This window comes from Artibeus jamaicensis, unplaced genomic scaffold, assembly GCF_021234435.1.
Source record: "Artibeus jamaicensis isolate MK-2021 breed Jamaican fruit bat unplaced genomic scaffold, CSHL_Jam_final contig_399, whole genome shotgun sequence".
Lineage (NCBI taxonomy): Eukaryota > Metazoa > Chordata > Mammalia > Chiroptera > Phyllostomidae > Artibeus > Artibeus jamaicensis.
In genome coordinates this window covers 1,648,379-1,674,254 of record NW_026521816.1, presented here as the reverse complement: position 1 = coordinate 1,674,254, position 25,876 = coordinate 1,648,379, and the positions used below count along the sequence as shown (strand labels likewise).

General features: G+C 42.3%; 1 protein-coding gene across 1 annotated transcript in view; it reads right to left on the bottom strand.

Annotated features, from left to right (window-relative positions):
• Window positions 1-25,876, bottom strand: part of SH3RF3 (SH3 domain containing ring finger 3) — a 191,474-nt gene that overhangs the window by 11,993 nt on the left and 153,605 nt on the right.

Below are 25,876 nucleotides of genomic sequence, written 5' to 3'. Positions count from 1 at the left end.
ACCAGGCCTTGGACCCAGGTCTCGGGATGCAGACTCGCAGACTTCCTCTACCAGCCACGCTGCCCATCATTCCCATGGCAGCTGGTGAGTGAGTGAGCAGAGGGTTTACTCTTCCCTCATTATAGGCATCACCAGAGGCCTCTTTCTGGCTTGGCCCTCATGACCCCCTGCCCCACACACCAGGGACTGGCTCAAGTTCTGAATGCATTACACATCGTGAACTGAGTCTCACTAGCCTTCACTTACTGCCCCCCGAACACCATCACACCCATCCCAAGGTGCAAATGGCCTGGACTCTCTAATTGGTCTTTATCAGACTAAGCTCCACCTTCTCTACAAAATACTCTCCTCCCAGCTAGGAGGCCTGTCTCTCTCTAGAGACTAAAGGCAACCACACATGGATCTCTGGCACTGAGCACAGGGCCAGTATGCTACTCTACCCACGTTTAGCCATCCTCTTTCTCTGACTTGACAAGAGGCAGCATCTGTATGCCTCCCTTTTAGATCAGTAATCACTAGGTGTGTGATGAGGATCATGGTGGCAACCAAGACTAGTTATCAGCCTCCACTAGAGTGAAACTGTCTTAGTCACAGATGGGTGCCACCCTGAGAATTAATTCAGCCAGTCTGGGCAGAAAACCAGGCCACCTTCCTTATGATCCTTGATCCGTCAGAGGAATGGAATGCTAGCATCCCCAATTCCTCTCCTCACACTTCTCTTTCTTTTCAGCCCTACTGGCCATCACAGCCTTCCTGAGGGCAGAGCTGGGCTGCACCATAGCCCAGCCCAGCCAGGGCCAGCCCTCCACCAAGGCACTGAACAGGTGGGTGCAGAGCCTGGTGGGCCTGTCACAGCTGCACAGCCAACTTCTGCAGCATGGTCCCATTGTGCTGTCACTCCACTCAGTAGGCAAGGCCAGGATAACAGTGCTTTGGGTGGTGTCACAAAGGCAACCACAGTAGGGCAGCTCACAATTGGGTGTTGAGTGAAGGAGGGTGAGCATGGCTCAGAAGACATGTGATGAGGCTTGTTGGGTGTGCACTGGACAATGACCTGACTCAAGGCACCACACCAGGATGTTCATTCAGAAGCTCAGAGAGTAGACTAACATTTTGGACAGTAAAGGTAAAGTGAGGCGCAGCAGTGCCACAGTGGGGTAGAAGCAGGTGACTTGAGTTTCCATCTGGCTTCTACTACTTACCCACCAAGCAACCTTGAGTAAGTCAAATTTTCCATGCCTCGTGGAAATACAGCAAATTAGAAAATTTCCCTATTTGTGAAATAGGGTAACAGTAATATCTAACAGAGTTATATGGGGATCGAGTGAAATGATATGTTAAATGCCTGACACTTGGGAATTGCCATAGTTGTCTGCTGTCATCATCATCATCATCATCATTGTTGATATGATTACAATACAGGTGTTTGGCACCATGGAGACACTGGACACAGTGCCTGGTTTCTGCAAGAATAAGTCTTGGTTTGAAGACTTGCCTGGTGTCACTCCATAGTTGCTTTTTACTATTTTGGAAAAGAAAGTAGCACCTCTCTGCCAAAGGAAGAGCACCAGGCTCTAGTCTTTTCTTCTTAAGCAGTGGTCCATACAGTAGCAAAGTTGAACCCACCATTCTCACAGGCTGTGATGACATAGTTGGTCTGAGGGGACACATCACCTTGTGTGGCACTGAGCTGCAGGAGGCTGTCAGCAAACTCAGAATAGAAACAAGAATTGCTGTAAAACCCATTTCCCATGGTCATGGCTTGAATTATGGGGGACCTCAGAGATCGGAAAATCCACAGATCTGATTAGTGCTCTGTAAATGATTCCAGGGGTCTGGGAAGCCCCTGGAATTGCAAAATGAGAATAGGTGTGGCTCTATGACTTTCATCAGGTTCTCAAAACAGTTAATGACCTCCTCCCTAAGAGACTGATGGTTTAATTCAATTGACAGATGATGATGATGAGGAGGGTGTATGTGGGTACCCAGCACTGACCAGGAGTAGTGTGGACAGGGCTGCGAAGTCTAGGATGAGAGTGCCCTGTACTACAAACTGCTGGTGCTTCTGCCCATGATGTCAGGGGGAGTGGGAAAGCAAGATTCCTTGCAGATAACAAGTAAAACAGAATTTACTTTTGCACTTAACTAAAAAAGTACTGAAGGGAGCAGTAACAGACAAGAAATGTTCTGACTGAACTCAAGGAAAGAGTGAAAGGTCACAGAGCTAAAAGGGGACCTGGGAAATGTGACAGATTGAGTTTCCTAAATGTGGCCATAACACTGTTTCCTCACAGTGGATGACTGTGTGGATGATTTCCACAGAATGACTGTGGCACTCTGCTTGTGAAGAGCTGTGCTCCCTCCCTGTGTGCAGACCTGTGGCAGCCTCCAGGACAGATCCCAGGGCACATGCTAAGTGCGACTCCAAGGCTAGTTCCCACTCTCAGAGCCCAGCTGCCCTGCTGAGAGGAAGTCCCAGCTCACCCACATACACACTGCATGGAGAGGCCATGCTGGGGTTCCAACAAACAGCACAGCTGAGGATCCAACCAGCCTCCAGTGTCAGCTGCTAGATGTGCACCAGCACACGTTCAGATGGCTCCAGCCCAGCCAGCACACCATCCTGTAGGGAACCACTTGCAAGGCATGGAAAGGTAGCTCAGCACCCACGTGGAAAACCTTGGGGAACAAGCTGGCACAAAGGACCATGCTTGAGAAGAAGTTCTCCTTTGGAAAATCAGGCCTGCATTATACCTAGGCTGCTTTGTGACTTGCTCTTGATAAAACTCTCTCACCCTGAGTTCAGGCAGAAAACTCTTGCTGCATATCTTTAAAGTAACTTCCTGAAGTCTGTGCTAATTCTCCCAAGGACTGAAGTAACCTGACCTGTTACTCTTATTGTTCCCTTGCATTTGCAACATTTTTGCTTGTTGATCTGTAAGAAGTAATCAGTAACATCCCTTCCGTAGCTACCTGTAAAAAGTAATTACCTAAAGCAAACCTAAGTATAATGAATGAAAACCTTCTTTGATGCTATTAGAAAGCCAATAAAAGCCAGTCAAGACAAGGGTCAGAGTGCTCTCCTCTTGAGAGAGTGGCTAGGATGCTCCGAGGCATTCTCCCTTTGAGAAAGTAGCCGTGCCATCCCTTTTCCTCCACTTGGACTTGGTAGTCCATGTGAATTTATCTCATCCCATCCATAACACTGTGGACACTGCAGGCCAGTGTCCATGTCACCATCCCCAGCCTTCATGCTTGGAGCTGAAGCCCCAGACATCCTAGAGGCAGAGACAACCTCCCGGGAGTGCCCTGCCCAAGGTTCTGACCCACAGAATCCAAACACAATGTTGGCATAACAAAATGATTGTTATTTTAAGCCACTGAATTTTGGGGCTGTTCACTGGGCAGAGTGCAGCAGATCTCACCTGGACCTCTCATGAGATTTTGTAGTCCCAGACCATGCCTGCAACAACATGACTGTGGCACTGCCATTTGTAAGCAGGAAGATATTCATTGTGAGCACCAACACACACACATACACACACACACACAGAGTATTTTTGATGAACTAGTATGGGATGCAAAAAGGAAAGCACATCCCAACAGATTTCTATGAAAAAGTTTACAGAAATAGTGGAAACATGTATATGTGAAAGGCAAACCAGGCATTCAAATAATAAATGAGAAGAATTCTGAGGAGAGAGGCCTTCAGCATATCCTTACTGGAAACACAAAGACTTTTAGATAACTTAATATTGTACAACCAAACCAGGTAGCTGGGTCATAAAAACCAACAGATCATATTTCCCACTGATGGGGAGTCCAGAAACTAGAAGCCCCCATCCTGATTTTAAGGTATAACTGGGACTCAAGTTGGAAAGGTCTCACTCAGAAGATATTCTTCAGACAGCCTCAGGAACCCAAACTGTGCAAGTCTGAATGTGTCAAAGAGACAGCTAGACTGCTTTGTAGGAACTGAGAAAGAGAAATGGAAGTAAAACACATAGCAAAAACCACTGAAATGCAAGTGTGAAACTTAATAAGGACACTAGGACATGAAAAACATTTAAATTGCAGCTTATTTCCCTTTAGAAGCCACTGCTCAGCTGGCACAGGACCCTGGGTGGACGCTTTCACCACTGCCAGTGGCCAGGACACTCAGGACCTTGTCCTCAGGGTCTTTCTCAGTCTTGTCATCCTACTAGTCATATCACCAGGGTGGGGAAGTGAGCAGGCAGGCATGGGGGACTTATCAGCAGGAAAGAGATTTCCTCTACAGAGGCTTAGAAAGACTACTCCAGCACCAGTCCAGCACCAATACCATAAATGGTATTTATGTGGTATTTATGTGGAAGATGGTATTTATGTGGATTTTCTGATATAAGTGGGGGTGGCATTAGTGTGAGGGACTGGTTACCCCAGGAGATTGAGCAGCATGAGACAGCAGTTAGGAGACACCAAGAAAGAGAGCCAGTGGGAGACTGGTCTCTCAGGGGTCTCTCAGACAGGTTCACTCTGGCCCACTCCAGAATAGGCTTAGCAGAGAAAGGAGGGAACTTGAGAGCAGGTGGGCAAGCCTCCTCACAGCACAAGACAGGCCACCACCCACTACCCCCTCACTGGCCATCCAACCTGTTTCCATCCCTCCTTAGGAGCCTTTCCTGCTCTTAGTCCATTGGGAAACAGTGTCCTCTCTGAAAGCTTGATGGGCATTCTAGGAAGATTTTATTTCTCCTTTAGTCTGTTCCATTATACATCACAGATATTCCATATCTGTGATGTATATTCCATATCTGTGGCTAGAAAGACTCAATTATTTTTGAGATGTCAATTCTTCCCAACTTGATATACAGATTCAACACAATCCTAATCAATATTTCAGCAAGTTATTTTGCAGATACAACAAACTGATTCTGACATTTATATGGAGAGGTAAAATACCCAGAGTAGCCAACACAATATTGAAAGAGAAGAACAAAGTTGGACAACTGACAATACTTGACTTCAATACTTAACTATAAAGCTGCAATAAATAAGATGAATTGTATTGGCAAAAGAAAAGACAAACAGATCAATGAAACAGAATACATAGCCCAAAAATAGACCTATACAAATATACTCAACAAATATTTGACAAAGTAGCAAAGGCAGTACAGTGGATAAAATATTATCTTTTCAATAGATAGTGCTCAAACAACTGGATATCCACATATGGGGGTGGAAGAGAGAGAAACAATCTAGACACTTACCTCTTAAAAAATTAACTCAAAAGAGATCTTAACATAAGACTTAATGTAGACTTAAATGTAAAATGCCAAACTATAAAACTCCTAAAAGAGAACATAAGAGAATATTTAGGTGATCTGTGGTTTGGTGATAATTTTTTAGATACAACACCAAAGGTATGATTTATTAAAGACATAGTTGATAAGTTGGACTTCACTACATTAAAAATTTCTGCTCTGCAAAAGCCACTGTGAAGAAAATGAGAAGATAAGACGCAGAATGGGAGAGAATGTTTGCAAAAGACAAATGTGATAAAAAGACTGTTAGCCAAAATATGCAAAGAACTCTTAAACTCAACAATCAGAAAACAAACCACCTGATTAAAAAGTGGTCAAAAGCTCTGACAACCTCACCAAAGAAGATAGGCAGAAAGCAAATGAGCCTATGAAAAAAAGTGTTCAACATCCTACGTTATCAGGGAATTGCAAATTAAAACAACGAGACCCAACTACATATCTCCAAGAATTCGATATCTAAAATATGACAACATTAAATGCTGGTGAGGATGCGGAGTAACAGGAAGTCTCATTCATGTTTTGGTGGCAATGCAACCACTGTTGAAGACAGTTTTGACAATATTCAAAATTTAACTCATGCTCTTACCATATGATTCAGATATTACACACCTTAGCATCTACCCAAAAGAGATGAAAAGTTATGTCTCCATAAAATCTGCACACAATGTTTACAGCAGCTTCATTTGTAATTTCCAAAACTTATAAGCAATAAGAATCCTTCAGTAAGTGAGTAGATAAATATACTATGGTACAGCTCTACAATGGAATCTTATTCAATGATAATAAATGAACTATCAAGCTATGAAAAGACATGGGGGAACCTTAAATGTATGATACTAAGTGAAATAAACCAGTCACATAGTATATCATTCCAACTATATGACATTCTGGAAAAGGAAAAACTATGAGGAAAATGATCAGAGGTTGCCAGAGGTAAGGGGGAGGGAGTCATGGATAGGTAAAGCACTCACTATAGGGAACCTATCCATGTGGTATGGGGAATATAGCCCAGCCCCTGATTCAGAAAAACCAGTGTGAGTGAGTTGGCACACAGGAACTGGGCCCATGGATCAGTTTTCCTGTGGGGAATCAGGCCTGCATTGTACCTAGGCTGCTATGGGGCTTGCTTTTTGCTAAAACTCCCTCATGATGAATTGAGGCAGCAAATGTTTACTGCGTATCTTTAAAGTAACTTCCTAAAATCTATGCCAAGCCTCCCAAGGATGGAGTATAATCAGTTCAACCGTTTTTTCCTTTTCATTTGCAAATATTCTTTTTCTTTTTAGTAATTAGCAACTTCCTCTCCTTTGTTATCTGTAAAAGTCAACCACCTAAACTGAACCTGTGCATAGTAAATGAGGACCATACTCGATGTAATGTACCCAGAAAAGCAATAAAAACCTGTCCAGGCAGGGGTTGGGGTCCTCTCTCTCACTGAGAGAATGGCTGTGCTGTCCCTTTTTCTCCACAGGACTTCTGTAGTCCGTGTGAATTTGTTCATCGCAACCATATCACACGGACCCCACAGGCTGGAGTCTGCATCAAAGCACATAAGATATTTAGAGTAGTAAAAACGACTTTGTATGATACTAGAATGATGTTTCAATATAGGTTCATCAATTGTAACAAATGTCCTACTCTGGAGTGGGGCAAAATCTTGAGTCTATGCAAGTGTAGAGGCAGAAGTATTTGGGAAATCATTGTATCTTCTGATCAATCTTGCTGTGAGCCTAAAATTACTCCAAAAATACTCTATCAAAAAAAAGTCATTTGGAAGATGACAAAATAGCAGAAGTGCTGTTTTTAGAAAAGGAAGTACATTGTGAGTGCCTATGTGCATGTGCATGCACACAGATGTGCATGTGTGCACATATGTGTACACATGTGAACTGTGCATGCATGAATGTGTAGTTGAGTGTGCATTTATATGTATGTATGTGTGTAGACTCTGTAGACTGTGACTCAACAGGAGGATGAGTTTTTAAGAATTAGGGTCAGTACAGCCATGGAACTGTCTCTAGAGGTATTTTAGCAAAACCCAATTATCTTTCTTTAGAAATGCTGCAGACATTGGGGCTGGTGGGTCCTTTCAGCTCAGATGACATCTAAACGCCCTTGTAGTGCTAAGTTTGTGAGTCTGGGGCACTCATGCATGAGAGTCTCTAAGAGACCTTTTTCCAGGAGCACTTTATACAGGTGCCTTTTCCTTAGGGAAGACCCTGCCTTTTCTATGTACAACTACAGCTCCAGGGATCATGAAAGCCCAGTTCAGGGAATCAGGAGAGATCTGAGGAAGAAAGCTGTTGGAACTACAACAAGCTACATATGGTGAGAAACAGACAACTTCCTTGGATCTCTTCGGTACTGCTTTGGTTATTCTTCTTAAGATCTTAGTATTGTCCTAGTACAAGTATCTGAAGCTGTGTCAAGTGGTTTAGATAGCTTGAATGCCATGGAAATGAATGGTAACACCCTCATATTCTGTATGCCCTAGAAAATTTGAGGCTTTTTCCCATTGTATCCAAAGTACTGATTTGTGATGAAGTTGAACAATAATCAGAAATTTGAAGTTATTTATACCCCCCCACCACAGGATAGATTTTACTTTACCTGTAACTTCACTTAATAAGAGAAAACCTCAGTTCCCAAGTTACCTCAGTGATTATCCTATGTAGAGCTATACATATGAAATATCTGAAAACAGCATATTCATTGTGAATGCCTGCAAAACAAAGCACTAATCTCAGAAACATCTCTCATACTTTCATTTAAGTCAAGGGTGTCAAACTCATTTTCACCAGGGGCCATGTCATCCTCATGGTTGCCTTCAAAGGACCAAAATAATTTTAGGACTGTATAAATGTAACTACTCCTTAACTGTTAAGGAGTTGAAATTACATGCAGCCCTCTGAAGGCACTTGCAAGGCTGATGTGGCCCCTGGTGAAAATGAGTTTGATACCCCTGATTTAAGTAATACTGCCCTTGAAAATTTTTAGTAATGGCTTCCCTAATCAGTTAATAGTTTTCTACTGATGTTAACCTGTTTCGTTAATTTTAGGTGGCAACCTGGCTAGGCTATGGTGGCCAGTTGTTAGGTCAAATGCTAGCATAGAAGTTATTTGTTTATGTGATTAACATCTAGGATCATTTGACTTTGAGTAAAGGAGATTACTCTCCATAATGCAATGGGTCTCATCCGTTAGGTTGAAGGCATGAAGAGCAAAAATTTAGGTTTCCGTAGAAGACATTCTGCCTCAAACTGCAGCATTACCTTCTGCTTCAGTTTTTAATTTGTTGGCCTGCCTACATGCTTTGGATTCAAGATTGCAATATCAGGACTTTCCCAAGTTTCCAGCCTACTTATCTGTGTAAAGGTTTCAGACTTGCTGAGCCCCACAAACACATGAGCCAATACTTTTGGTTCTATTTCTCTGCAAAGATTTTGTTGCCAAGAGTATTGGTAGAGGAAAAGAACCTTAGACTTAGGTTGGAGGAACTGGTTCTGCATTTTCTGGAATTTGTTCTCTAAGCTGATTAAATTTAAAGGTCCTATGACTCTATTTTCAGTGATAAAGAGGGTAGTGATCTCATTGGTATGACATGGCAATAGAGATATATAAAATATCACCATTGGATACTCCTAATCAAATACTGTTAAGAGGCAAGGTTCTAGATGACCAAGTATATGATACCTTAGAACATTTTTGTCACACCAACAGTATAATGAGATCAGCTAATGACTCTTAACTGTGCTAGGAAAAAAATGAGCTAAGGATTTCAAATTCCCAGCTCAAGTGACACATAAGCTACCTGAGTTTCCTCATCTGCCCTTACCTCCTGAAGCCTTAGAGCTGTAACTTCTGAAAATTAAAACCAGAGAATTATCCTGTGATTGGCTGAATTACCATGCAGGCTGAGTGCCCAACCTCACAGAAAGTCTACTGTTAAAGTGAGGGCATTGTGTGGGAAAAAATAGGATCTTGAAAATTGAAATGTGGGCATACAGTTAGATTCTGATGAAGCTGGTGCACTGACCTCCTAAATCCTTCTAAGTGTTCTTTGCCAGGAGAAGTAGCACTTGCATTCCTGTCTGATGAGGTGATCTTGCTTTGCCCCAGGAACCCTGGCCTCAAGACCTATCTCCACCATGATTCTCTGCTTCTAGATCTCTAATTAGACTCAAATCTGAGCAGGCCCCAAAGATGAAGAACAATATGACCAATGAGGATGTGTGTTATACTGCAATAGAACTCTATAAATTTTCCAATTTATACAAAAGTAAAACAGGAATTATGTATGGGAATGGATAATGGATATAGTATAATGGTGAGAGAAACAAAAAGCAAGCCAAATTTATTGACTGAGAAGTGGACAACTTAGGAGAGTTCAGCCAACTAAATGAAGATTTTGAATTTAGTGTTATGGCCCAAGGGATTAGAAAAGGCCCTTGGCTCTGGTTAGAACTCATTCCAATATGCCAACACTGCAAGTTTGACCTCTGGTCAGGGCCATACAAAAATCAACCAATGAATGCATAGAAGTGGAATAATAAATCTGTGTGTGTGTATGTGTCTCCCCCTTCTTCTCTGTCTAAAGTCAATAAATAATAATTTAAAAAACATTTAGAAAGGGCTCTAACAGTTACTTGGTTGGTTGAAACATGAGCTGAAAGGTAATTTACAATTAGGCTGAAAGAGGTTTAAATGCCAGGCCTGCCTTGATGTACTGTAGAGGGAGGTACCTGAAGCTTAGGGAGATAGGAATGTGAGAGAAAATTTATTAAGTGGGACCTGCTTCCCTACCCAGGACAGTCCAGAAGATACAATCTTCAACACTACTGTGAGAGATACATCTGTGGGTAGAGTTTCCACATCCTTGAGGAGCTCTGTGATTACACTTTTGTTTGCAGACCTGACAGTAGGAACTGTGGAACTAAACTGGGAAACCTTAATGTAATGGGAGTAATTATATCCTGTGGTGACAGGGACCAAGTGGAAGCACTTAATTGACAATGACAAGGTGGGCCTGCCATTCATTACCATAATGAATGGCACAGTCAGATCATCAAACAGAATGGTCTGATTTTGTGTATTGGGTGATTGATCATGGTGTCCCTAGAAGAAGCTGGACAGTCTACTAAATTTTAACTTGATCTGTATAAGCAGAAGAAGAGTTCCAGGTCTAGTGAACAGAAGTCTAACTAGAATCATAAAAAGAGTCATGACCTCTCAATCAATCCCCACACCTACAATTTACAAACTCAGAAGCCATTTACTGAATGAGAAGCCAGGTCCTTTTGAGGAAGAACCCAATTACATTGCCAAAAGTTTATTCTCTTAATATTTCTCCCAGCCTTTCCCTAAAGGACCTATAGTTTTTTACCAGGCTAACTGTGCATTGGAGAAAAAGAAAAAATCAGACCTTTTAGTACCACTGGACACTGGCTCTGAACTAACATTAATTTCAGGAGACTCAAAATGTTATTGTGAATCTACAAGTCAGGGGCTTACAGATGTAGGATGATCAATGAAATTTTAGGTCAGGTACGTCTCACAGAAAGTTCAGTTGGTTCTTGAACCCATTTTGTGTTTTTTTTCTCTTGTGAATACATATTTAAAATAGACTTACTCAGCAACTGGCAGAACCCCCACATTGGCTCCCTGACTTGTGGAGGGAGGGCTATTATGGTGGGAAAGGCCAAATGTAAACCACTGGAAGTACCTCTACCCAGGAAAGTAAATTAAAGCAATACTACATCCCTGGAGGGATTACAAGGATTAGTGCCAGCATCACAGACTTAAGAGATGCCTACCATATCCTTATTCAACTCTCCTATGTGGCCTGTGCAGAGACAGATGGACCTTGGAGGATGACAGCATTTGTCATAAGCTTAACGAAGTGGTGACTCAAACTGCAGCTGCTGTACCAGGTGTGAATTTACTACTTGAGCAAATTAATATATCTCTTGTTACCCACTATGTGGCTATTCGTCTAGCAAGTGCTTTTTACTCACCTGTTCACAAAGACCATCAGAAACATTTTGCTTGCATCTGGAAAGGCCAGAAATATGCCTTTACTCTCCAACCTAAAGGGTGTATGGACCCTGTATCCCTGTGCTATCATTCAGTTCACAGGGATCTCCATTACTTTTTCCTTCCACAAGAAATTGCACTGGTCCATACATTGATGACACACTGATCAAACCCCATTGGCACTAGGCCTTTGTGTGTCAAAGGGTGAAAAATAAATCCAACAGAAACTCGGGGGTCTTCTACTTCAGTGAAATTTCTAGCGGTCCAGTGGTAGAGGGTGTGTTGAGATATCCTTTCTCAGGGAAAGAATAAGTTGTTGCACCTAGCCCCATCTACAACTAAAAGAGACACAGCACTACTGGACCTCTTTGGATTTTGTAGGCAACAGCACCCTCATTGGGGTGTACCACTGTAGCCCATGTATTGAGTGACCAGAAAAACCATCAGTTCTGCATGGGATGCAAAGAGAGAGGCTCTGCCACAGGCTCAGGCTGCTGTGCCACTTGGGCCATGTCTTCCAGCAGCCCCAGTGGGGTTTAAAGTGTCAGCTGCAGAGAGGAAAGCTATTTGGAGCACTTGGCAGCCTCTGTAAGAGAATTGCAGGGCAAGCCCTTAGGATTTTGGAGCAAAACCCTGCCATCCTCAGTGGATAATTACTCTCCTTTTCACCTCAGTAGCCTGGAGCCTGCTACTGGGCTTACTAGAGAATGAATACTTAACTATGTGACCTGGGATACCCATCACAAACTGGGTGTTACCTGACCCATTACACTCTAAGGTTGGATAGGCACAGCAGTACTCACTCCATCATCAAATGGAAGTGGTACAAACATGATGGGCCCAAGCAGGCCCTACAGCACAAGTAAGTTACATGAAAAAGTGGCCTAAATGCCCTTGATCCAACTCCTAGCCTGCATGTAGAGCCTCACAGGGAGTTCCCATGATCTGTTGATAGAGGAAGAAAAGGCTGGGGACTGGTTTACAGATATGCAGGCCCCACCCTGAAGGAAATGGATCCAGCATTTGTGGGGCATCCCTGAAGGACAGTGGTGAAGGGAAATCCTCCCAGTAGGCAAACTGTGAGCAGCATACTTGGTTGTTAATTTTCCTTGGAAGAAGAAATGGCTAGAGGTGTTATTGCAAACCAATTCATAGGCTGTAGCCAATGGTTTGGCTGGTGGTCAAGGACTTGGAAGGAAAATAATTGGAAAATTTATGACAAGAAGGCCTGAAAAAGTGTTATATGGATAGACCTTTATTAATTGTCAAGAAGTGTGGAAATAAACTTGTGTCCCATATGAAGGCTCACCAAAGGCTGCCCTTAGCAGAGGAGGATTCTAATAATCAGTTCTGTGGATACTAGTCATCCTCTTTCTGCAGCCAGTCCTGTCAAAGGGCTATTGTGGCAGAAGGGAGGTTATGTATGGGATCAGTATCATGGACTTCCACTCACCAAGATCAACTTGGTTATAGCCAGTGCATAGTGGCTGATCTACCAGCAGCAGAGACAAATACTGAAGCACCATTCTCTGGGGTTTTCAGCCAGCTACCTGGTGGCAGGATGATTACAATGGACCACTTCCATCATGAAATGGGCCAGATTATCCTCCTAGTAGAATAGACACTTACTCTGAATATGGTTTTGCCATCCCTGTATGCATTGTTGCTGCCAAAACAATTCTCCATGGACTTGCACAATGTGTTATGCACCATAACAGTATCACACACAGCATTTCTTCTCACTGAGGAACTCACTTCATGTTCAAGTTGTGTGTCATTATGAACACATGCTCATGGATTTTGTGTTACCATGTTCTGAACTATTCTGAAGCAGCTGACTTGTTAAAAGGGTGTTTTAAAGATGAGGTTACAGTGCTGGCTAGGTGGCAGTACTTTACAGGGTTAGGGCAAGATTCTTAAGAAGGCTGAGTAGGCTACAACTGGCATGCAATGCGTGGTGCCAGTTGTCTTATAGCCAGGCTTCACAAGTCTAGGAATCAATGGGTAGAAATAGAAATGGCATTGTTCACTGTTACCCCAGTAACCCAATTGCTAAATTTTAAATTTATGTCCCCACGACCTTAAACTCTGCTGATATACAAGTGTTAGTTCCAAAGGGACAAATGGTTCCACCAGGAGACTAAAAAATGATTCCTTTGAATTGAAAGTTACTATTGCTATCCAAACATTTTGGACTCCTGCTGACTCTGAATCAATAGGCAAAGAAAGTGCTGGCAGTGGAAACTGATCCTGATTCCCAGAAAACTGACTGCTTCTCCAAAAAGATGAAACAGCAGTGTGTCTGGGATACAGGCCATCCTTAGGGCTTCTCTCAGCATCACCATGCCTCATGGTGAACATCAGTGAAAAACACAACAACCTAATTCAGGCAGGACTAATATAGGCCTAGACCCTTAAGGAATAAATGTTGGGGTTCCCTACCAGGTAAAGAACCATGACCAGCTAGGGTGCTCAGGAAAGGCAAAGGAAATACAGAATGACTAATAGAAGATAGTGATAAAGACCAGCTAATAACTGTAATTGTCATGACTATTTCCTCTTATTTTGTAACAAATGTTTGTATATGTATGTAAATATGCATGTATATATATCACATATATAAAATATCTGTTTTCTTTATTCTCTTATACCCTTACCATGTAACATAAGTTATATTGACTTTACATCACAGTATTTAAGTGATGTACCACAGCCAGCATAGGAGCTACTTTCTTTGCTTGTTAATTCAGAGTCAAGGCTATCAAGGAGAAGAGTGAACATTGCTTAAAGACTTTGCATTCTCTTCTGGGAAAAGGGTCTGTCCATTTTTACTTATACACAGGATAGTTGTATAATGTTGGGCAGAGGCATGATTTCCTTACTCTCTTCATTTGGAGACTAAAGATGGTTTACAGAGACAGTTATGAATGTTAAGTTGACAAAAGGGGTAGACTGTAATGGTAAATTTTATGTGTCAACTTGACTAGGCTATAGTGCCCACTGTTTAGTCAAATGCTAGTCATTTCTTTTTTTAAAACATATTTTATTGATTGTTATTATAGTTGTCCCATTTCCTCCCTTCACTCCCCTCCACCCTGTCCCCACTCACCCACATTCCCCTTCTTTAGTTCATGTCCAGGGGTTATACTTATAAGTTCTTTAGCTCCTACATTTCCCGTACTACTCTTGCCCTCCCCCTGTCTATTTTCTACCTACCATCTATGCTACTTACTCTCTGTACCTTACCCACTTCCCTGTTGCTAACCCTCCATGTGATCTCCATTTCTGTGATTCTGTTCCTGTTGTAGTTGTCTGATTAGTTTGCTTTTGTTTTTGTTTTAGGTGTGGTTGATGATAATTGTGAGTTTGCTGTCATTTTACTGTACATGTTTTTTATCTTCTTTTTCTTAGGTAAGTCCCTTTAACATTTCATATAATAAGGGCTTGCTGATGATGAACTCCTTGAACTTGATCTTATCTGAGAAGCACTTTATCTGTCCTTCCATTCTAAATGAAAACTTTGCTGGATAGAGCAATCTTGGATGTAGGTCTTTGGATTTCATGACTTGGAATACTTCTTTCCAGCCCTTTCTTGCCTATAAGGTCTCTTCTGAGAAATCTGCTGACAGTCTGATGGGCACTCCTTTGTAGGTTACTGTCCCCTTATCTCTTGCTGCTTCTAGGATTCCCTCCTTCATTTTAATCTTGAGTAATGTAATTATGATGCACCTTGGTGTGTTCCTTCTTGGGTTCACCTTCTTTGGGACTCTCTGAGCTTCCCGGACTTCCTGGAAGTCTATTTCCTTTGCCAGATGGGGGAAGTTCTCCTTTATTATTTGTTCAAATAACTTTTCCACTTGTTGCTTTTACTATTCTCCTTCTGGTATCCCTATAATTCAGATATTGGAATGTTGAAAGATGTTCTGGAGTTTCCTAAGCTTCTCCTCATTTTTTAAATTCTTATTTCTCCATTCTTTTCTGGTTGAATGTTTCTTTCTTCCTTCTGGTCCACACCATTGATCTGAGTTCCAATTTCCTTCCCATCACTATTGATTCCCCATATATTTTCCTTTATTTCACTTAATGTAGCCTTCATTTTTTCATCTAATTTGCAACCAAATTCAACCAATTCTATGAGCATCCTGATTACCAGTGTTTTGAACTGTGCATCTGATAGATTGGTTATCTCTTCATTACTTAGTTGTATTTTTTCTGGAGCTTTGATCTGTTCTTTCATATGGGCCATTTTTTTTGTCTCAGTGCACCTGTTACCAGTAGTAAGGGGCCCAGCCTTAGGTGTTCACCAGGGTGTGGCAACCCAGTCACTGCGTTGTGACACTGTATGTAGGGGAGGGGTCTGAGAGGAAACAATGGCACTTGCTCTGCTTTCTATTAGATTTCAGCCACTTTCCCCGCTTCCCACAAGCCAATTGGGCCCTTCTGGTGCCAATTGCCATGTGAGTGGGTTTGCATATATTCTAGGACCCTGTGGGTCTGTCTAATGCACTCTCCTGTGAGGCTGGGAGTTTCTCCCAGCACCCTCACATGTGTTTTCAATCAGTGTTTTGAGGCTTTATTTCCCCATGCTGGGACCCTGGGTTGTGTGGTCTCACTTCCCAGTTTCACCTGGTTTATCTGTGCGCAAATGCGGAACTGCCTGGTCTGCCAGCTGCCTTGTGTGCTATGCCCCTTCACAATCTGCTACCTCGCTGGTTCCGCCAGCTGCTGCCTTGAGTGTCTGGGGTCCGTCAGCCACCACTTTGCCATGACCCCTTTCCACCCCACTGCCAGACTCTGCTCCTCCTACCTGTCTGGATGAATGTTTCTTTTTTAACTCCTTGGTTGTCAGAATTTCATACAATTCAATTTTCTGTTGGCCTGGTTGTTTTTTGTTTCTAAATTGTTGCTGTCCTTATTTTGGTTGTGCAAGGAGGAACAGTGTGTCTACCTACGTCTCCATCTTGGCTGGAAGTGACTTTCCCTTCTTCAGCACTAGTCTAGTTATTTCTGAGTAGGTACACCGCAGAGGTGACTAATCTCTACAACCTGTTAATTTTAAATAAAGGAGGTTACTTAAAGTATATTTCTCAATAATGGGCCTCATTATGAGAAATAGGCCTCATTATCAGTTAAGGGCTTTAAGAACAATCCGAGATTTCCTGGGGAAGAAGAATTTCTGCCTTAAAACTGTAGCATCAATTCCTGCCTGATAAGTTTTCCTGCCTGATGAGTTTTCTCACTATCAGCCTGCCCCACAGATTTTCAGCTTATCAGCTTCCATTACTGCATGAACCAATTCCTTAAAATAACATCTATCTCAATATCTCCAATTGGTTCTATTCCTCTGAAAAACCCTAACTGATACAAACTAATAATTAATTTCTTAATATTAGCAAAAGATATTATGCCCATTTTAATATTAAACAAAATGAAGTCTAAGAGATTTGTCTAAGATGATATAAAATAAAGGAGAGAAAAAATAAGAGTTCTAAGGCAATTCCAGCATGCCAGAAATCTAGTTATTGATTTGAAATCTAGTTATTGAGACTAGCAATTAGTCTCACAAAGAGATCATAAAGCAATAAATTTTTTCTTTTTTTCTCTTTGTCTGAGGACAATTTTTCATTGCTTTTAGAGAGAGAGGAGGGGAGAGAAACATCAATGCAAGAGAGAAGCATCAGTTGGTTGCCTCCCATACATGGACTGGGGAATCTTATGTGCCTCAACTGGGTATCATCTGCTCCTGGACCAGAGATCAAACCTACAACTTAGGTATGTGCTCTGATTGGGAATCAAACTCATGACCTTTTGATTATGAGACAACACTCCAACTAACTGAGCCATACTGGTCAGGGCAAGTAATAACATTTTTATTAAGTTGACCCATTAATTATACTTGAGATTGTGGATAGAACAAGTGTAAACCCTCTAAAAAGATTAACTTTACTTTTATGCTATGTGGAAATGTGTCTTGTAATCTATTAAGTCATGACCTGGAAGGAATTGCTATGCCCATGAAATATCAACAAATGAAAATTAAGTCTGTCCCAAGAGTGACTTCACCCTAGAAATAAATGATAGTATAACACTGTCTTATTCCCTTGAGGTGACAGAACTGCCCTCACCTCCCACCACCACTGTCTCGGTGCTCCACAAAACAGAAGGAAACTACAACACACTAAATGATCATGCCAGCACTCTTGGTTCCTTCTCAGCAATGCCCTCAGTTATGTGATAGATGGAAAAGCACCCCCAAGTTCTCTAGAATGTTAAAGATGCCCCATCATGCTGACATAGTTTGCTTTCTAGGAAGGGTAGCCTGTTGGGTTCATTCTTCAGGCATTTATGGGGTATGTATACATGTTTTTATTTTTAACTGACTCCATTAGCTGAGATCTTCTGGATATGAAACACTGGGAAAAATATCCCATGTCTTTATGAACAATGTAAGGGTATGTCAGTAGAAAAAGAAGGTGGTCACAGTGGTAGAAGTTTGCAGAACAGAGTACAAACTTGATGATGTGGCAATCAAATGTGCCCAGTGGCCCATTACTATGCGAATGCTCCCCTTTCCTAACACCAGCCATGCTGTCACATTTATCTCTCAGTGTCCAGGAGCCCTGTAACAACAGAGTGTAAAATCGTTCAACAATCCTGGTTAGTTATGGTAAACTTTGCTCTCTGGGGAGGGTTGTAGACTCCTCACAGCTATTATAGGGATTCATAAATTGTTTCCCATTTCTGGTATTCAATTCTATTTTAAAAATAAATTTTGGTTTAATCCTTTGCAGTTGAAATCCAACTCCTGACTAAAATAGTTTTCTTGGCTCCATCTATTATTCAGGCTAAATGTCATATACGAAACTGACACCTTAAAAAACCCTTTGTATCTGTGTTTCTCAGTGGACATAAAGAAAAATGAACCAGGAAAGAAAACCTCCAATGGTTGAGGAGATGAATAAATACTATTTCACAAATCGAGTACACCAACCCATGTGGGTTCATTTTTTAATACAACTCTTGATTTTGCAATGTTCAGTGTTTTTTACTTTTAACTGCAAAATCAAATCTCCTTTTAATCTTTTATGAGAAACCTTGAGAATGTAAGTTTTACATCGATATCTATCTTATAGTTTTTGTGGGGTCTGGCCTTCAAAGAACTATCAAATTCTTAAAAATAATTTCTAATATTTTTCCCATATACTATGTTAAGCATTTATGAGATTAACTAATTGACTCCTCCCCTAAACTCAGGATGGTAAATACTGTCAACGCCATTTTACAGATGAAGAAACAGATGTAGGAAGGCAAAGGAGCTTGCCAAATTCACGGTTGGTAAATAAAGAGTCCTGATTTACACCAGAGCCATAACTCAGACCCACCCTCTATTGCTAATGAATCAATTTGTGCCTTCTTTCTTCAAATTCAAGTTTCACTTGCTATTTATGCAATTTTGGCTCCTGCTCCCTCCCCTCATCCCCAGCCTAACCTGAATGATCGGCAGCATGAGGCCCTGAGCACCCAATAGGAAAATCTGGTCCGTAGGAGCAGTGGAGAGGGAATGGGCACTCACCTGAGCACTGACAGGCCTGGTTTACTCCCAGTGATTACTAGCTTCATGGCCTTGGGCAGGTCACCTTGCCCTCATGACCTGCACATCCATATTTGTACCCTCCACCAAGCTGAAACCCAGAAGTGCACTGGATTGAGTCTCATCTGGGACAAAAGCCAGAGTTTCTTCTCTGAGACAACCAGAGATGTGCTGTGTCTGGCTGTGGTGCCTTCCTGGGAGAGAGCAAATACCAGGACAAGGTCTCTGGGCTACCCCTGAGTTCTCCACAGACTAAGAGAGCACCACCCTCCTGTTTCACTAAAAAGTCTGAACTCTGATGAGCAGGAGGAGGAGGCCATTGCCCTTGTCACCAAGGAAGTGATGCTCCAGCAGGATGCTTCTTCCAAAAACAATTTCTGTGTAAAACTTCAAAATGCTGCTGTTTCAACAGCTGGGATTGTGCTTTCAGAATTGAGTCATTTTCAGGTTGAAAATTATTCATCAGCCAAATGCCAACTTTTCTCATCCCACAGAAGGCAGCCCAACTGCAGGGAGTTGAAGAGAAGGTGTGAAGTTGCCAGGTCTTGTAGTGTCCCCATCAGATAGAAAGAGGTTGCTCTGCTCACCTATGAACCAATGCTAGTGCCAGGTGCAGTCAGAGCTGCCCAGCATGAGTGTCCTGGGGACAAAGTGGGCTTCCATGGCTACCAGCTGCCAGCCAGCTGCCAGACTCCACAGTGACTCATTCATGGGACAGACAGGGTCTCGCGAGGATGTGCCACATGAGCCTGTGGCCCAGCAATGCTTTGCAAGTTATCCTCATCTGCTATGGTCACATGTGAGACACAGAACTGGTCTGTGGGTCTCTGTATGTTTGGGCATGACCAGCAAGCAAGCCAAGGGCAAGTCTTCCCCAAGAGATTAGTGTGAGAACCAGGATATCAATAGTGGTAAGGTCAGACCCAGCCCATTTCCATTTCCCATTTAATGTCAAGAGTTGCAGCTAGACACCTCCCCAACTGGCTGGGCTAGGGGACTCACCAACTAGCTTGTGACTCAGGAAATCATCTGCCTGTCTTAAAATTGAAAACATACTGGCAACACCTGAGATGTTGGTTACACAGCCTAGAGCAATCCCGTTTTCAGATTGCATTTTTGAAACAGCACCAGTAAAGTCTTGCATACTGCAATGAGCCCCAGTGGGAGAGAAAATAAATTCGCATACCAGTAACTCTGCACTTAAAAGAAAAGCTGCCTGGTTGTTCTAAAGAGCTTCATTCTCAAGATTTCTTCAGGTTGTACATTCCTGGGTTTTCATTAAAAGTATAGTTGTAACTTTATATATATATATATGCCCTTTTATCATCTATCATATGTATACATATGTTTAAATGGGTGAGGTATAATAATAAAGAACCAGTGCATCAGCAGACACATTTCCCATAACATCCCTGTCTCACTCTCTGAGGTCTCCTGTTCCACGCAGACCAAACAGTTCCCTGAAACCTTCACTCTAAAGGTCATGCCATTTGCATGGATACGATCAAGTACTTCACTGTTGCAGGGGCCCCTCTTAAAGCTGCATCCAATGTAAAACCAGAAGGAATACACTTGGGTGCACACTCTGCTCTCTAAGCTGAACTCATGGCCTCCTGCAGCAGTCGCCTGAGACCTCTCCCTCAGGGACTCCTGAACAAGCCAAACACCCCTGCTGAGGTCGCAGCCTACCATGCACTGGAGAGGCCACCACAAGTCAGCCCACTGAAGCCAAGATAGCACTGACATAAGGAATGGGAAGCCTGAGTTCTTATGCTGGCTCCACTGTCAGTGCTGTGTGACCACAGACAAGTCTCTCAATATTTCTGAGCCTTAGGCCCATCACTGAAAATGAGTTTAATGAAAAGACCTTTGATGGCTCTGGAGTTATGTTATTCTGTGAGACTGAAACTTCTGCAGAAGTTTCCATAAGCAGAAGGTTAAGTTTTTTCTGACCTGAAAAAACTTTCTCATTAGTCATGACAGTGAAAACTGAGCAGGAGTTTTTCCAACTCTCTTTAGTCTACAAATATCAGGAGGCCTTCTGTGAGCAAGGCATTCTTCAGGGATCCATTTTTAAAAAAACAGTAAGTGTTACAGCAGGACTCAGAACACTCAACGACAGCAGTTACAAGACTTCTGGTTAAGATGGAGGCATAGGAGATACACTTTATCTCCTCACACAACTAAAAGAAAGACAACAGAAATATTAAAAATAAGAACTAATCATAACTGCCAGAAAAATCAAACTGTATGGAAGTTCGACAACCAAGGAGTTAAAGCAGAAATATTCATTCAGACTGGTAGGAGGGGCAGAGACAGGCAGCTGCATGGAGAGGACAAACAGAAAGGTGGCAACTGGAGGACCAGGTGGGCCAGGAGGTAGCTGGCAGACCACATTGTATCACATTTACGTGTGGATAACATGGAAGGAACAACGAGGGAATGAAAGAGACCACAAAACTCAGGGTTTCAGTGCAGGGAAATAAATCCTCAAAGCCTCTGGAGGTAAAAGTGTGGGGGTTGTGGTTGTGGGAGAAACTCCCAACCTCACAAGGCAGTCTGTTGGATAGACCCACAGGGTTATGGGATGTACACAAACACCCTGAACTTGGAGTCAGAACCAGAAAAGCCCAATCTGCTTGTGGATAGTGAAGGAAGTGACTGAAAGCGGGCCAAGAGCTGAGCAAGTGCATTGTTCCCTCTAGGATCCCTCCCTCACATACAGAGCCAGAGCAGCATTGTGGGTTGTCCCGTCCTGGCGAATACCTAGGGCTCCACCCCTTACTACATAACAGGTACATGGAAACAAAAAAAATGTCCCAAATAAAAGAACAGATCAAAGCTCCAGAAAAAGTACAACTAAGCAATGAAGAGATAGCCAACCTATTAGATGCAAATCCAAAACAGTGGTAATCAGATGCTCACAGAAATGGTTGAATGTGGTCACAAAATGAAGGAAAAAGTGAAGGCTATGCAAAGTGAAATGAAGAGAAATATACAGGGAACAAACAGTGAAAGGAAGGAAACCAGGACTCAAATCTAAGTTTTAGAGCAGAAGGAAGAAATAAACATTCAATCAGAACAGAATAAAGAAACAAGAATTCAAAAAATTGAGGAGAGACTTAAGAACCTCTGGGACAACTTTACATGTTCCAACATTTGACCCACAAGGGTGCTAGAAGGCGAAGAGAAAGAACAAGAAACTGAAAACTCATTTGAAAAAATAATGAAGGAGAACTTCCCCAAAACTGGCAAAGCAGATAGACTTCAGGAATTCCAGGAAGCTCAGAGAGTCCCAAACAAGTTGGACCCAAGGAGGAACACACCAAGGCACATCATAATTACATTAGCTGAGGTTAAAGAGAAGGAGAGAATCTTAAAAGCAGCAAGAGAAAAGGAGACAGTTACCTACAAAGGAGTACCCATAAGACTGTCAGCTGATTTCTGAAAAAGAGCCCTTACAGGCAAGAAGGAGCTGGAAAGGAGTATTCCAAGTCATGAAAGGCAAATACCTACATCCAAGATTACTCTATGCAGCAAAGCTATCATTTAGAATGGAAGGACAGATAAAGTGCTTCTCAGATAAGGTCACATTAGAGGAGTTCATCATCACCAAGCCCTTTTACATGGAATGTTAAAGGGACTTATCTAAGAAAAAGAAGATGATCAAAAACAGTAAAATGACAACACATAACTATCAACAACCAAACCTAAGAAAAACAAAAACAAAAATGAACTAAGCAAACAACTGGAATAGGAACAAAATCACAGAAATGGAGATCACATGGAGGGTTATCAACAGAGAAGAGGGTAAAATGGGGGGAAAAGTATAGGGAATAAGAAGCATAAATGGTAGGTACAAAATAGAAATGGGGAGGTTAAGAATACTACAGGAAATGGAGAAGCCAAAGAACTTATATATATGACCCATGGACATGAACTAAGAAGGGGATATGATGGGAGGGGGGTACAGGGTGGAAGAGATTAAAGGGGGGAATGGGACAACTGTAATAGCATAATCAATAAAATATATTAAAAATAGCAGTTACAATAATTTTCCCTACTTCACTGTGTGCCATGTAGGCTGATTTAGTCTATTTCATCCTATGTATCATTTTCAATCTAAATAAATTTTGGTCCACATATACTAAATTGGTTTTGTGGCCCATGAATGAGTCATTTTCAAACACATGGTTTGAAAGATCTTGCTGCCAAGCGCACAGGAAAGGGTAAGTGCCTCATGGGCACATTAATAGCAGGAAGGCATTATGTGAAGTCAGGCTCAGAGAACAGTCACAGTGTGGGAAACACTTAATTGCAGGTGCCCAGGGGCCTCATCAGTCAAGGTTTTGTCTCATAAGCTCAAGCCTAGAAGGGTCCAAATCAAATTGCAGCATAGCTCAGCACCTGCACTATGAAAACACACAGGCACTGAGGTTTAGGTCTCCTTGTACATTGGGGTTAGTAGTTCATTGTCTTTTCTGGGGGAAAATTCAGTAACAGAAGTAGCCTGGGGAATATTGCCAGTTCCTTTTATAAGTCCCTTGGCCACACTCAGACATGTGCACATCTACAGTGGGCTCCCCAGAAGTTGACATGAAGCCAACCATTGTGTTTTCAAGGTTAGGAAAATCTGTTCAGTTGTAATCATGCACACTGCATGCACAAGACCCAGAGCACACTGCAGCGGCTTGCTTAGGCTTATGAGGAATGAGATTTAAACAGCCATCGTCTTGGCTCTTCTGTTAGGAACAGAAACTGTGGGCATTTTCTACCTTACTATGAATTAGGAAAAATTCTACTATGAATACAGAAGGGAAAAACATTAACAGGTGATTTATCAGACTACTGCTTTCTCTCTAGTTCCTTCTTTCTTTTTTCTTTCTTTCTCTTTTCTTTCTTTCTCTTTCCTTCTTTCTCTCCTTCCTTCCTTCCTTCCTTCCTTCCTTCCTTCCTTCCTTCCTTCCTTCCTTCCTTCCTTCCTTCCTTCCTTCCTTCCTTCCTTCCCCTTTTCTCTCTCTTTTTTCCTTCCTTTCTCTTTTTTCCCCTCTATTTGAAAGGTGAGAAATGAAAACTACACCTAATATTGTTAAGGATGATGTCCTTGATTACTAGGGTTCGATGCTGATGATTGTTGCTGTCCTATGGACACATGTTCATTCATTCCCACCAAGTTCACTTCAGTTTCTACTTGAGCAAAGCATCAATTGCTCTCTGTGCTTTGAGAAGTCTGTGCCCAAGCCAGGACTGGCCGGGTACAACCTGCAATGGCTTGTGCATTCCCACTGCCAGGCTCAGCCTGGGGAGTTCTCTGAGTTAAGCTGACATATCTTCTGCTTTTTATCTGTAAGCAGGGCTTTCTTCCAAGGTGCCTTCCATCAAGAAAGACCATGAACTCCACTACTCCTTGCTGATGTAGGAGAATTGTTAGCAGAAAGTAAGCCTTAAGTGAAAGCAAAATACCCGCTGAATGTCTAACAGGCCAGGCCTGCTGAAAGCAGACCCAGTGCTGGTCTTTATTAGCAACACACTCAGGAGGGCAAAGATGGTGAACAATATCATTCTCCATACAACTTCCTACAAACCTGACCCTACTCAGCAATGAGCCACTTGAAGCCATCCCTGTTTCACAAACTATAGAGAGGGAAGTTGGAGGCAAAGAACCACAAATATTTACAGAACTATTATAGCACTTTCCTAAGTCTGTCCCCTGTTTTTTCTCAGCATTTAGGAGGTCTAGGGAATCTTGTCTTCCAGGAAGGATATCTAAATCAGAGAGTGGGACTACATCTGTGCTGCCTGACAAGACCCAGGCACATCTCCTAATCAGGCTGTAGGTGGAAGGGAGCAGATCAAGACCTCAGTGATTTTCACACAAACATGGACACAAAACACAGAGCAACCACTGTGCTTCAAACCCAGGCATCCTGTTAAAACTCAAGGAGCTTTGAGCTTTTGATAGCTGAGAGCTCAGCAACAGTGGCTAAGGCCTTTTCCACACCAGTTAGTATGAGAATCACCTTCCTCTGCAACAAATGAGACAGAAACAGATGGTGACAAGACCTGAGCATTGGTCAAAAGGTCCTGAAAACTCTGGTGTGTGTATCTCTGCAGGGTTCCTGGAATCTCACTAACCACAGGGTGCTGAGAGGGTGGGTGTGATTCCAGGGCATCCTGGGATGATGAATTGAACAGTCAACACTGGTTTTGGTACTGCCTCCAAAGAATAGGAGAGGCTTTCTTCACTAGTGTTGAGGGTCTCATCCCAACCCTAGCTAGCACACTCCAATGAAAATAGTGGTTTTTTTAAATAATTTTATTTTTTAAAATTCTTGTTCAAATACAGTTGTCTCCATTTTCACACACACACCCCCACCCCGCCACCAATCCCCACCTCCTACGCTCGAACCTACTGCCTTTGGCTTTGTCCATGTGTCCTTTAAACATGTTCTTTGATGGGTCTTCCCCTACTTTCCCTCTTTCCCCTCCCTTCTGGTTACTATCAGTTTGTTCTTTATTTCTATGTTTCTGGTTATGTTTCAGTTGCTTGTTTGTTCTGTTAATTAGGTTCCACTTATAGGTGAGATCATATTGGTATTTATATTTCACCACCTGGCTTATTTCACTTAGCATAATGCTCTTCAGTGCCATCCATACTGTTGTGAAGGGTAGGATAAAACACTGGTTTTATATGGAAAGATTTAAAAAGATTCACAGAATGTGGTAAAGCCAAGAGAGAATGAACATAAACCTTTTATGCAGCAAGGCCAATATAAATGGTTCCCTGTTGAAGATCTAGGCCCATGCTGCCCGTAGAGCCATAAAGACACTGTCCCATGAGCACTGGTACTGTCCCACTGGCTTTCCCAGTGGCTTTAAAAGACTGAATGTGAAGAAAGGTAAAACATCTCATCAACAAGTTTTTCATATAGATTACATGTTCATATTT